Raw genomic sequence first — 14,080 nt, forward strand, 5'->3', positions numbered from 1 at the left:
TAAAGTTATAGACGAATGAATAAAGGAGCGCTGAAAGGTGAAAATTGCTTTGGTGCTCAAGGGGTAAAACCCCTCAGTTGTGAAATGGTTAAAAATCACTCTTAGTTTTCTTATCCATAAAACAGCTTCCCCCGTTTCCGTGGCTCTTATTTGGTACGTCTGCCGCACAAAGGAAGTTGCAGGGCATGCTGGGTTGTCTTTTTTGTTGCCTTACTTTCCCCTCAGACTTAACTAATGCAGCCTGATTGGCTGAAGCCTCTTTCCCTTTAGTTTTCCCCTCCCACACCCCTGTTCCTCTCTGATTGGCCAATATTTCTCATGCTGAGACAATGCACTTTCTATTGCAGAGCTGGGTGGGAGTGCCTGAAGACTGGGAGGAGGCGGGGCAATGCATACACAATCAGGCAGAGGGGAGTAAGGGAGGAAATGACATCAGGATTGGCTTCAAGATAGACACAGTTAAAATGGAGAATCCTAAGAAGGATTTTCTCTTTTTTACTATAGAAAAATCACTAAAATCAAAACGTGGACAGCGCAATCCATATGTTATGCAAGTAGAGCAAGTATTTATCTACTTATATATGTGTTTTTTTCTGAGATAGTATTGCTGACAGCTCCTCTCTAAAAAGGGAAGCGGGAGGGGTATGGAAGCTGACATATTTAGTTCCTTTTAAACAATACCAGTAGCCTGGCTGTCCTGCTGACCCTCTGCCTCGAATTTAGTCATATATCCTGAAGAAGCATGCAGATCAGATGTTTCTGATAAAAATCTGATGAGGTTAGCCGCATGCTTGTTTCAGGTGCGTGATTTAGACACTACTGCAGCCAAAGATCAGCAAGACTGCCAGGCAGTTAGTATTGTTTAAAAGGAAATAAATATGGCAGCCTCTACACGTTTCTCACTTCAGGTACCAACTTAAATCCGAGATTCTGATGGTGACATCCACAAATTAGACTGGACCTCCTCCTAGTCCTGTCACACGTGTTCCTTCCATACCATATGCATTCAACTGCTTCTTTCCAGATACAGCTGCTTGCTTGCTTATTGCCATGGCCACAGCTGGTAAAAGGACTTGCTATTTTGGCATCACGAGAGTTTGCCTAGATCTGGGCGACATCATGATGTAAACATTTTGTGTTTTGCGCACCTAATAGGTCCGAACATAAGACCACTTCCTTGGGGCTTGTAAACTGATGCATGAACACTTCCGGGCAAACACAGAGGTGACTAATGGTCTGCACGGCGTGAAAAGATTCTGTTTTACTTCTGCAGGAGACCTTTTCAAAGGGCCATTTTGTTTGAGGAACGATGTGAGGTGACAAGTGGCTGATAACACTGCGCTTGTTCATCGCCCGGTAACAGGGCTGAGAGCAGGCCGGCGCCCCATACTTCAACAGTCATTAGGATTATTCCTGCTGACATTCTATGCTAACAAGCATTCCATTTGTGGTGGCTTTCAGTATCGCTTGGTTACAATATGCTTTTTTATACATATCCATAGTTCCCAACTGTCCCTCTTTGAGAACCCTGTCCCTCTTTCCTCCTCATTTGTCCCTCTTTCAGGACTTTGTCCCTCTTTCTATGTAAATATATATAATTCTCTACTAAAAATGTGTTTGATTGACTCTAAACTTTATTCCCATTGTTTACATTTATATATTACTAATTTTAAAATGTTAATATGAATGAAAATGAACCAGGATAGAGAGGACCAGTGTGGTCTGAATTATAAAACAACATATTTTTTTGAATTAAATCTTTATGGTATGCGTGACTAGGGGGTGTGGTGGGGGCATGATCAGGGGTGTGGCGGGGGCGTGGCGTACGTGTCCCCCTTTCTCATCTCAAAAAGTTGGAAGGTATGCATATCTTTATGCCTGAACTGTACAGTGGGCCATTAGAGGTGTAACTAGAGGGGAGCAGCGAAAGCAGGGGGGCCTAGAGCTGTGGGGGGCCCCCAACTACTCACCTTTCCTTTCGTCCAATACAGGGGACTATACTTCACATCAGGTGTTTTGTGGCTGCACTTGTTATGGGTGTGACGATCAATCATGATGGTCACACTTGCATGACCCTTATGAGATTGGCCCTGTCCCCAATGCTGTGAAGGGCACCAAGGGAAGGGGTTTGCAGCCTTTCTGCAGCCTTTGACACAGTTGACCATGACATCTTGATAAACAGGCTACAGGAATACTGCGGCATTGATGGCATAGTACTTCAGTGGTTCCAATCCTTCTTGAGTGGCAGAACCCACAAATTGTCTATGGGGCCCTTCCTGTCCACCCCTGTAACACTTAAGTATGGGGTGCCCCAGGGCTCAATCCTCTCTCCCCTGCTTTTCACGATTTACATGCTACCGTTGGGAAAACTAATCCAAAAACATGGCCTGACATACCACTGCTATGCAGACGACACCCAACTATATCTTTCCTTCAAGCCTGGTGTGACAGACCCAACTCTAACTATAAACGCCTGCTTACGTGAACTACAGCAATGGATGAATGACAACTGGCTGAAACTAAATGCAGACAAAACTGAAGTCCTTCTGATTGGAGGGCAGAGCATGATAACAAAACAACTTAACTTGCAGTCTTTACCACTGGGAATAGGAGGCACGGATCTACGCAGCTCTGATCATGTGCGTAGCCTGGGAGTTCTAATTGATGGGGATTTAAACTTCAGAACTCAAATCTCTGCTGTGGTGAAATCATCCTATTTTCACCTGAAGAAAATTGCAAAAATCAAGCACCTCATACCCCCAGAAGATCTGCCAACCTTAGTCCACGCCTTCATCACATCCTGACTGGACTACTGCAATGCTCTCTACACTGGCCTTCCAAAAAAGGTCTTGTACCGCCTACAGCTGATACAGAATACTGCTGCCAGACTGCTAACCAACCAACCCCGTCACTGCCACATAACGCCAGTCCTGCATTCCCTTCACTGGCTACCTATAGAATGGAGGGTCCTATTCAAGATCGGCCTACTGACATTTAAATCCCTAAATAATCTAGGCCCTGGATACATGAAAGATATGTTACAGCTGCGTAGCAATCCCCGCATTCTCAGATCCACAGGTTCTAATAATCTAGTCATACCCAGAGTCCACTTGGAAACTTTTGGTCCCAGAGCCTTCTGTCATGCTGCCCCTACGTTTTGGAACTCCTTACCTCAACAGATCAGGACTAGTGTTGGGCGAACACCTGGATGTTCGGGTTCGGGAAAGTTCGCCGAACATGGCCGCAATGTTCGGCATGTTCGGGCCGAACCCCGAACTCCCCGAACATCCCGCTTTTGGGGGCCCTATGGGGTCGCAGGCATAAGGGGGGAGCATGCCCCGATCGCGGGGGGGGGTCGGAAATTCCCCCCACCCCCTCCGCTAGCGCTCCCCCCTCTGCCCGCTTCCCCATTCAAAAGTTAGGAAGTGAAACTGTACCTGTGCGGCCGGTAGTGGGTGACTGGCAGTGGGCGGCACTATGGAGAGACTGAGGAGGAGGAGGAGTCCGGAGAGTGACGCGTTGAGGGAGGCCGGGCAGTGGGCGGATCAGCAGTAGTACGGTACTACTGCTGATCCGCCCACTGCCCGGCCTCCCTCAACGCGTCACTCTCCGGACTCCTCCTCCTCCTCAGTCTCTCCATAGTGCCGCCCACTGCCAGTCACCCACTACCGGCCGCACAGGTACAGTTTCACTTCCTAACTTTTGAATGGGGAAGCGGGCAGAGGGGGGAGCGCTAGCGGAGGGGGTGGGGGGAATTTCCGACCCCCCCCCGCGATCGGGGCATGCTCCCCCCTTATGCCTGCGACCCCATAGGGGGCCAGTATTCGGGCGAACAGGGCCCTGTTCGTGCCGAACAGGGGCCCTGTTCGGCCAGGCAATGAGCCGTTCGGGCGAACCCGAACAGTTTGGCCGAACACCACCAGGTGTTCGGCCGAACGCGAACATCACCCGAACAGGGTGATGTTCTGCAGAACCCGAACAGTGGCGAACACTGTTCGCCCAACACTAATCAGGACAGCCCCATCCCTGGACGTGTTAAAATCCAGACTGAAAACCCACCTGTTCAGTCTGGCATTTATTTATTTATTATTATTATTTATTTGTTGTATTTATAAAGCGCCAACATATTACGCAGCGCTGGACATTAATTTAGGTTACAGACAATATTTAGGGGTGACAAACAGCAATATGACAATACAGGAATACAAGAAAACCAGATCACACAGCACAGTATGAGTACAAGGTAATGCTTAGTCAGTCACTGGATGGGAGCATGGAGTTAGGCAAGTTAGGTTCACTCAAATGCATAGCATGGGTGCACAGTAATAGAGGTGCATGATCAGGTAGGACACAAAAGGAGTGAGGACCCTGCCCAAAGGCTTACAATCTAGAGGGAGAGGTAGGGACACGAGAGGTAGGGGACCAGAGTTCGGCTGTGGGTTTAGAGCAATTGTGAGGGGTGGTAGGCAAGAGTGAAAAGGTGAGTTTTGAGGGCCTTCTTGAAGGTGTTGAAGGAGGGGGCTGCCCTAATGGGTGGAGGTAGGGAGTTCCATAGTGTCGGAGCGGCTCTTGAGAAGTCTTGGAGGCGTGCATGGGACTGGGTGATGCGGGGGACGGTCAGGCGAAGTTCATTGGAGGAGCGGAGTGAGCGGCTTGGTGTGTATCTCTGAGTAAGATCAGAAATGTAGGTTGGACAGGTTTTGTGGATGGATTTGTAGGTCAGACACAATATCTTGAATCTGATTCTGGACTGGATAGGAAGCCAGTGGAGGGATTCACGGAGGGGAGCCGCCCTGGTGGAGCGATGGGAGGAGTGGATAATTCTGGCAGCCGCATTCATGATGGACTGCAGTGGGGCTATTCGGGTCTTAGGGAGTCCAGACAGAAGGGCATTGCAGTAGTCGAGGCGGGAAATTATGAGGGCATGGATGAGGAGTTTGGTGGTGGCAGGGGTCAGGAAAGGGCGAATCTTACAGATGTTACGAAGGTGGAAGTTGCAGGACTTTGTGAGGTTTTGGATGTGGGGAGTGAAGGAGAGTGCGGAGTCCAGGGTGACACCCAGACAGCGGGCTTGAGAGGTAGGGTGAATAGTAGTGTGGTTAACAGTGACCTGCACATCTGGGAGGTCCAGGGATGACCGGGGTGGGAAGATCATAAATTCCGTTTTGTCTAGATTTAGTTTTAGGAACCTAGCGGACATCCAGGAGGAGATGGCAGATAGGCAGGAGGAGACCTTGTCCATGGTAGTGGTGGATATGTCAGGGGTGTGGAGATAGATTTGAGTGTCATCTGCATACAGATGATAGTTAAAACCCATGGAGGAGATAACCTTGCCAATGGAGGATGTGTATAGGGAGAACAGTAGGGGGCCAAGGACCGAGCCTTGGGGGACTCCCACTGAGAGGTGGTTGGGGGTGGACGAGGACTCATTGAAGGAGGTCGTGAAGGAGCGGTTGGAAAGGTAGGATGAAAGCCAGGTCAGGGCGAGATCGTGAATGCCCATGGATTGGAGGGACTGGAGGAGTAGGGGATGATCTACTGTATCAAAAGCTGCTGAAAGGTCAAGGAGGAGGAGAATGGTGTATTTACCTTCAGCTTTAGCTAAGGCAAGGTCATTGACCACTTTGGTGAGAGCCGTTTCGGTTGAGTGGGCAGGCCGAAATCCAGATTGCAGTGGGTCTAGTAGTGAGTTGGCATTGAGGTACTGGGTCAGGCGTTTGTGAACCAGACGCTCAAGGAGTTTTGAGGCGAAGGGGAGGAGGGAGATCGGGCGGTAGTTGGAGGGTAGCGAGGGGTCGAGGGAGGGTTTCTTGAGCAGAGGCAGTACAGTGGCCTGCTTGAAGTCTGAGGGGAAGGTGCCTGTGGATAGGGAGAGGTTAAACATGGTAGTGAGGACTGGGGCCAGATCCGTGAAGTGAGGCTGAAGTAGATCAGAAGGGATAGGGTCAAGGGGGGAGGTAGTGGTATGGGAAGTCTGCAGTAGGTGGTTGACCTCCTCAGTGGTAGTAGGAGTGAAGGAGGTGAGGGGAGGATAGGGTGGAGAAGGAGTAGGTTGTGAGCAGGTGGGAGGTGAAGATTGAAGATTGGATATTTCCTGACGGATGGAGACTATTTTGTTGGTGAAGTGGGTGGCTAAATCTGTGGCAGAGAGGGAAGAAACAGAAGGTGGGGGGGTGGGTTTAAGCAGGGAGTTGAAGGTGCTAAAAAGACGCCGGGGATTGGAAGCTTGTGCTCCGATGAGCTTGGTAAAGTATTCCTGCTTCGCATGAGCAAGGGCAGTGTGGAACTGCTGCAGGTTAGTCTTGTACTGTAGGAAATCCTGGTTTAGTCGAGTTTTCCGCCATTTTCGTTCAGTGGCGCGTGTTTACCTCTGGAGGTTGCGAGTATGGGTAGTGCGCCAGGGCTGGGGGTTAGGGGGTCGGTTGCGGCGGAATATTGGTGGAGCAGCTTTCTCTAGGGCTGATGAGAGAATTTGGTGATACTGAGCTGCAGCAAGATTAGGACAGGTTAGGGTGGGGAGAGTGGAGGATAGGCCATGGAGGGAGTCAGCAAGGACGCCAGGGTTGAGCTTGCGTAGGTCTCGCTGCCATCGACCAGGTGGGTGAGCGGGTAGTTTGGAGGTGCCTTCCGTGAGGAGGTTGAAGGCGAGAAGGTAATGGTCTGAGGGTGGAAATGGTGCGATGTCGAGGTCTGCAATGGTGGTGGATTTAGTGAATATAAGGTCGAGAGTGTGACGTGCAGTGTGAGTGGGGGCGTTGGTGTGTTGTACTAGGCCATGTGAGTTGGCTATGGTGAGTAGCCGGGTCGCAACAGAGTTCTTGGGTTCATTGATGGGTATATTGAAATCCCCGAGGATGATGGTGGGGAGGTCAGAGGAGAGGATGTGTGGGAGCCAGGAGGCAAGGTTGTCGAGAAATTGTCGTGTGGAGCCCGGAGGGCGGTATAAGACTGCAACAATGGCTGGGAGGGGATTGTAGAGGCGGATAGTGTGGGCCTCAAATGATGTGAATTGTAGGGAGGAAGGTGGAGTGAGGACACGGAATGTGCAGGATGGGGAGAGGAGCAGACCCACCCCTCCCCCGGTCCTGTTGTCTGGTCTGGGGGTGTGACTGAGGTGAAGCCCCCCGTATGAGAGGGCAGCCTCTGCGGCAGAGTCAGAGGGGGTGAGCCATGTCTCAGTGAGTGCGAGGATGGTGAGGGATTTGGAGAGGAAGAGGTTGTGGACCTCTGTAAGTTTATTGCGGACGGATCTGGCATTCCAGAGACCGCAGGGTAGGGGGAGCATGTGCTTGTGAGTGGGATGGATGGAAATGAGGTTGGGGCGAGGATGGGTGTTGAAGTTATTTGTGGACAGAGAGCTGTGAAGCGGGTCAGCAGGGGATGCTTGTCTGGCAGCAGGCTGTGGCCCAGGGTTAGGCGATATATCACCAGCAGCAAGTAAGAGTAGGAGGGAGAGAGTAAGCAAATGTGAATGGGATTTAAATGTTTGTGAGGTTTTTGAGCTGCTGGAGGGAGAGAGAGATTTCAGGAGAGCTAACAGTTCATGAGAAGCTGAGTAAGGTGAGCAGAGCAGAGCAGATGAAATGAATATGGAGTGAGGTACACTGGGAGGATGCATATTGCAATGCAACTTGTAGATGTTTGCAGACAGGCAGAACATAAGAAAAAGTGCAGTAAACATGGTAAGTGTCAATGATTATCAGCAGGAAATTTCCAACTCCTAAACAGTTTATGTGAGTATGCAGTTAGTGCAAGCAAACCTGTGTACATAAAGAGTCTACTTGGTAGTGCAACATATGTCCAGCAGTGGCATTTTGAGCAACAGCATTGGAGGCAGTTGTGGATGCAGAGTAGTAGTTTCCAGCAGAGTCCTTTGGCTGTTGATTCCTGTTTGAATTCCTGGGTGAATTCTTGGTAAATTCTTGGTAAGTTGTTGCAAAGCACTTTGTAATAAATGGCACTTGGGAATTAAATGGCACCAAATGACCTAGGCCACAAGTGACCTTCTTGCAGTGTTTAAATAGGTATGATAGCTGCCATGGCTGAAATGGAAGTGATTCTCAATTAGAAATTGAGAAAACAGTTCAGCTGGGGATGGGAGTGGCTACCAAAAAACAGGCCTGTAATAAATAATTGGTGGTCACTGGGCTGGAACACAAGGATTCACAGGATGTAATATGGGAATTTACAAACACTGCTGAACTACTTAAATTTATATTAAACAATCTTAGTAGCAATGTATGCAGCAAGCATACCAATTAAACGGGAAGATAACGATTGCAGTCCCAAATTGTAAGGCAGACTTTTGCAAGGAATCAGCAAGCATACCAATTAAACGGGAAGATAACGATTGCAGAAATATAACTTTTGTTGTGTGAATACTTCATCCTACTAATTACTGAATCTGAGAAAGCCTAAGCGCTTTGAGTCCTATGGGAGAAAAGCGCTATAGAAATGTTATTGTATTGTATTGTATTGTTTGAACTTTGGGGGGCCCCCTCAAAGTTTCGCAGGGGAGCCCCACGGATTGTAATTATGCTACTGTTGGCCATATATCTAGTAATTGTGTGGCTCGATCAACCATCCGAATCAATAATTCTATCAAATCGGATGAAAATCAGTGTCGCAACTTGTCCACCCGACTGACCATTCGATCGATTTTGGGATGAAATCAGTCCAATGCATTGATCACGCACACGTGAAAATCTCAGTTTAAAGTGGTCAATCGAGTGTGCGTTGGTAATAGTGTTCGACAGGGTCCTTAAGTGGGGGGTGCTCAAATTTAAAAAAAGGGGCTTCGCAACTCCCCAACGTCCCCCCCCCCCCCCTCGCCCTGCATGCCCCTGTCCTCATTTCTGGCTAGGGGGGTATTGGTTGTCATGTGGGTGCTGAATGCAAATGCCGAGTACTGGGTGCCAGCTATGGGGGAAGGGGTGGATGTTGGGAGAAGTAGAGGTCAGTGTGGGTGCTGCAGGAAGGGGAAGTCATTTGGGGTGCTGGGGAGAGTGAGGTCAGTTTAGGTGCTGGAGGAGGTCACTGTGGGTGCTGCTAGGGACAGGAAGGGTTCTGCTGGGGACAGGAAGGGTGCTGCTGGGGGAGGGAAAAGTCAATGTAGGTGCTGGGGGAGGGAGGGGTCAGTGTGGGTGCTGGGGGAGGCAGGATCACTGCAGTGCTAATGCTGGGGAAGGAGAGGTCAGTATGGGTCCTAGGTGGAGGGAGAGGCCCCTGTGGGTGCTGGGGGAGGGAGAGGTTACTGTAGATGCTGGAGGAGGGACAGGTCACTGCTGTCAGAGAGACACTATCATACCTGCTCCCACACAGCTAAGGGGATAGTTACACTAGGATTCCTGTATGGCACCACTCTAAAGTGTCCCAGATGGGGAGGAGCTTCCTGCGTGTGTGGGAGGACCTTCCCTGGCAAGGGGTGGAGCTTATCACGGCCAGAGGCGGAGCTTCGTTTTTACAGCCAAAGGGGCCTTTTTATGGGAATTTAAAGGAATCGCGGCAGCGAGACAAGTGAGAATTTACGCATGGCGAGGAAATGAACAGCGCTACTTAAAAACAGATTGCATCCTTATGACTACCTGCTTGAGAGTGCAAGCCCCACTAGTGGGATAAAATACACACCCAGCATTCAAATAAAATGCACCAGTCTACCATTGGAGGATGTTGGTTTCCGTAATAGCTTGCATGCAACTTATTAAGTACTTGTCCCTCCCACTGCGAAGAAGTTATCCCCCATGGGAGGGGCCCTAACACTAACTAATCCTAAATTATGCATATGCATAGCCTGGGTGCGCTACCAATTAAAAATTCAAAATTGCGCAAAGGTGGATCAGCGCATCACCAGGCCGCCTCCAAGTGGGGCTTGCACTCTCAAGCAGGTAGTCATAAGGATGCAATCTGTTTTTAAGTAGCGCTGTTCCTTCCCTCTCCATGTACAAATGTAAGTGACTTTGGTCAGCTGCTCCCATGTAATAGCATTGCTTATTGATGTTTATGCAGAGCTTCTGTTTGGTTTCAAGGTGCATTTGTAGTTTCTTGGGGGGGGGGCTCGGCGCACCTCTGATTGGTGGACATTCGGAGGCGGCTTGGTGATGCGCTGATCCACCTTTGCGCAATTGAGAATTTACCCCACACCGGGTGGGGGGGGGGGGGGTTGGTTCAGTTTACACTTGGGGGAATCGTTCTGTGGTGTATGGACAGTCAACGCATCTCTCTCTAATCAGACTCAAACACAAAGGGATCTGTCTCATGGTCTATCTGTTCACACATCAATCTGCCCCCCCCCCCCCCCCCTCGGCCAGCCTTCTTGTTGCTCCCTTTCCATGAGCAACAGTGCCCCTCACTCCATGTGCAACCCCACCTTTCCATGTGCATTATCTATGTACAGCAGCCTCTGTCACATTCAGTTCCCTTGGGCAGCAGTGCCCCTATTTCTATGTGTTGCTCTCATTTGCAGCCTCCTGTTCCACATGCCTCTCTTCTATGTCCAGCCTCCCACCTTCCTTCCCCCCCAAGGGCTGCAGCCACCCGAGGCACAAGCCTTTGTGGCCTTTCCAGAGACCCGGCCCTGGTCATGGAGGAGATATCTGGGAAGCACAAGAGAAATATCTGGGAAGCACAAGAGAAATTGTGTTTGGGTGCGTTTTAATGCGTTTTGGCTCAAGGACTTCTCTCTACCAGCCCCTTCTCTCTGGAACTCCCTCCTGCCATCATGTTCACCACCACTTTCAACTCCTTTAAAGTGGACCTAAATTAAAAATACAAGATTTCATAAATAAAATCTATTTTCTAAATTATAATAATAAATAGCAGCCTTTTTTCGGCTGCATGATGACAAATATAAAATATCTTACATTTATTGAAGGAACCCCTCACTTACTTTCATATTGCCGGGACAGAATCCGGTTTAGTAGATGGTGTCCAGCAAAGGAGGAATTGCTAATGGCTGCCCCCAGTATAACCCTAGTTATGCAAAGAGGAGGGTGAAAAGCAGGCACTGAAATGCTCATAGGCTTGAAGGAGTGTTTATTTATCTCTGTATGTGTCAGAGTGGTGCAACTAAATATTCTGAATTAAAAAATGTTTGGTTTGGGTCCGCTTTAAGCAGACCCATCTATTAACCATTACTTACCCGTCATCATCATAGCTCCAACCCCGTCCCTTGGACATGCACCCCATCCCCCCCTATGTATCCCTCTCCCCCACCTCTTAGATTGTAAGCCTATTTGGTTCACCCCTCCTCCTTGTACACTTTTCTCTGCCACCATATGAACTTAGTGACTTTGACTATTTTTATCCCTACTTTGTTACATCACTATTTTGTGTACCTTTGTTGAGCGCTATAATGTCCCTCTGTAACATAATTTAATGCTGTAATGTCGCCCCTATCTATTGTACAGTGCTGTGTAATATGTTAGCACTTTATAAATAAAATTGAATAAGAATGATTAAAGGATACCCAAGGTGACATGTGACATGATGAGATAGACATGTGTATGTACAGTGCCTAGCAAACCAATAACTATGCTGTGTTCCTTTTTTTCTTTCTCTGCCTGAAAGAGTTAAATATCAGGTATGTAAGTGGCTGACTCAGTCCTGACTCAGACAGGAAGTGACTACAGTGTGACCCTCACTGATAAGAAATTCTAACTATAAAACACTTTCCTAGCAAAAAATGGCTTCTGAGAGCAAGTAAGATGTAAAAATGGGAATTTGTTGTCACTGAGGGTCACACTGTAGTCACTTCTTGTCGGAGTCAGGACTGAGTCAGCCACTTACATACCTGATATTTAAAGGGATACTGTAGGGGGGTCGGGGGAAAATGAGTTGAACTTACCCGGGGCTTCTAATGGTCCCCCGCAGGCATCCTGTACCCGCGTAGCCGCTCACCGATGCTCCGGCCCCGCCTCTGGTTCACTTCTGTAATTTCTGACTTTAAAGTCAGAAAACCCCTGCGCCTGCGTTGCCGTGTCCTCCTTCCCGCTGATGTCACCAGGAGTGTATAGCACAAGCCCAGTATGGTCTGTGCCTGCGCAGTACGCTCTTGGTGACATCAGGGGAAGCGAGGACACTGCAACGCAGGCGCAGGGGTTTTCTGACTTTAAAGTCAGAAATTACAGAAGTGAACCGGAGGCAGGGCCCGAGCATCGGTGAGCGGCTACGCGGGCAGAGGATGCCTGCGGGGGACCATTAGAAGCCCCGTGTAAGTTCAACTCATTTTCCCCCGACCCCCCTACAGTATCCCTTTAACTCTTTCAGGCAGAGAAAGAAAAAAAGGAACACAGCATAGTTATTTGTGTGCTAGGCACTGTACATACACATGTCTATCTCATTATGTCACATTTCACCTTGGGTATCCTTTAAAGGAATACTGTAGGGGGGTCAGGGGAAAATGAGTTGAAGTTACCCAGGGCTTCTAATGGTCCCCCGCAGACATCCTGTGCCCGCGCAGCCACTCACCGATGCTCCGGCCCCGTCTCTGGTTCACTTCTGGAATTTCCGACTTTAAAGTCTGAAAACCACTGCGTCTGCGTTGCCGTATCCTCGCTCCCGCTGATGTCACCAGGAGTGTATAGCACAAGCCCAGTATGGTCTGTACCTGTGCAGTACGCTCCTGGTGACATCAGCGGGAGTGAGGACACGGCAATGCAGGTGCAGTGGTTTTCAGACTTTAAAGTCTGAAATTCCAGAAGTGAACCGGAGACGGGGCCGGAGCATCGGTGAGTGGCTGCGCGGGCACAGGACGTCTGCGGGGACCATTAGAAGCCCCGGGTTATTTCAACTCATTTTCCTCTGACCCCCCTACAGTATTTCTTTAAGCTGTAGAATAATTTACCACAGGAAGCAGTTCTGCTAAATGTTATATCAGCATTTTAAATTGTCTTGTACGCGCTCCCCATATTGAAGGCCATTCATTTCTATAGTTACAGGTGTAGAATGGTGACGCTCTGATGCAGTCAGGCAGACAATTTTATCCTTTTGTCTGGATTTGGCACTGAGAGGCTCGTGAAGTTGCACTTGATGGACACTTGTCTTTTTCCCTCTATATATATAACTAGGTAACTGTGTAAACTTGGCAAACCACTTTAAACACCAATTACTGACTGCAGCGTAGTAATAATGCAGAGGTATAAAATGATCAGGCAGTGATGAGCACTTACTGGATAGAAACAACTTGACACAGTGGTTTTGGGTCACTATTAGAGACAGAGGACAGTGTAATTCGGTTATTGAGCTAAGCACGTTCGGCTGTCAGCTTATGATCCACAGGAAGAGTCAACATAATGAAGTAACTATATTTGTATGTCACACACAGATCTTGTATTCATAGTGTGAAATAAGTAATGCTGGCCTTGTGAGCAAATGCTGATTAACCAGTTCACCACTGAGGGTTTTTACACTTATGGCAGCGCTCTTCACATTCATTTGCCAATAACTTTATCACTACTTATCAAAAAAAAAAAGAAAAAAAGATCTATTATCTTGTTTTTTTCGCCACCAATTAGGCTTTCTTTAAGTGGTACATTTTTGCTAAGATTAATTTTATTCTAAATGCATTATAAAGGGAATAATAAGAGAAAATGGAAAATAAAAACATTATTTCTCAGTTTTCGGCCATTATAGTAGAGGGGCTCTGCATTGCCTCTGTTGGCTTACATTTTAAGGTGTATCTTTGAGCACTGTCACTTGTATGTCTGTTTTATGAAATGTGTATACCATTTATGATTAGCAGCACGAGGAATATTATGTTTTTATTGTTAGATTAGTGTTAGGTCTTCCCCGAGGGGGTACGTCACTGCCGTGGGGAAGTCTATTAGGTCATAATTTGTGCACACATTATCAATGAAGCTAACACCCTCCTTTGCCTGTAGTGATTGCTAGGTGTGTAATAATATTGTCCAATTCCTGGAGCTCTGCACATCCATGCAGATTGAACATTCAGGTATAACTTCTGTTTGAAAGCGCTGCCATGTCTCCCACTGTGCATATTGAACGTAAGTATACTAATGGCCAGCTGCATTCACTGCTTCACATTCACTTCCAATTTTTTAGATTAGAATTAGCAAATAATTTG

The 14,080-nt window shown here is 48.2% G+C and overlaps 1 protein-coding gene across 2 annotated transcripts in view; it reads left to right on the forward strand.

Moving 5' to 3' along the window:
- Positions 1-1,095: 1,095 nt before the first annotated feature.
- LOC137541628 (gastrin/cholecystokinin-like peptide) overlaps positions 1,096-14,080 on the forward strand; it is a 36,386-nt gene continuing 23,401 nt past the window's right edge. Inside the window, exon 1 of one of the 2 annotated variants that reach the window (XM_068263026.1) lies at positions 1,096-1,224. The gene's annotated coding sequence lies outside the window, so the exon portion shown is untranslated. Of the gene's footprint in view, positions 1,225-13,008; positions 13,065-14,080 lie in introns of those variants that run through there. The other variant, XM_068263028.1, reaches the window with a different exon arrangement.

Source organism: Hyperolius riggenbachi, chromosome 12 (genome assembly GCF_040937935.1).
Source record: "Hyperolius riggenbachi isolate aHypRig1 chromosome 12, aHypRig1.pri, whole genome shotgun sequence".
NCBI lineage: Eukaryota > Metazoa > Chordata > Amphibia > Anura > Hyperoliidae > Hyperolius > Hyperolius riggenbachi.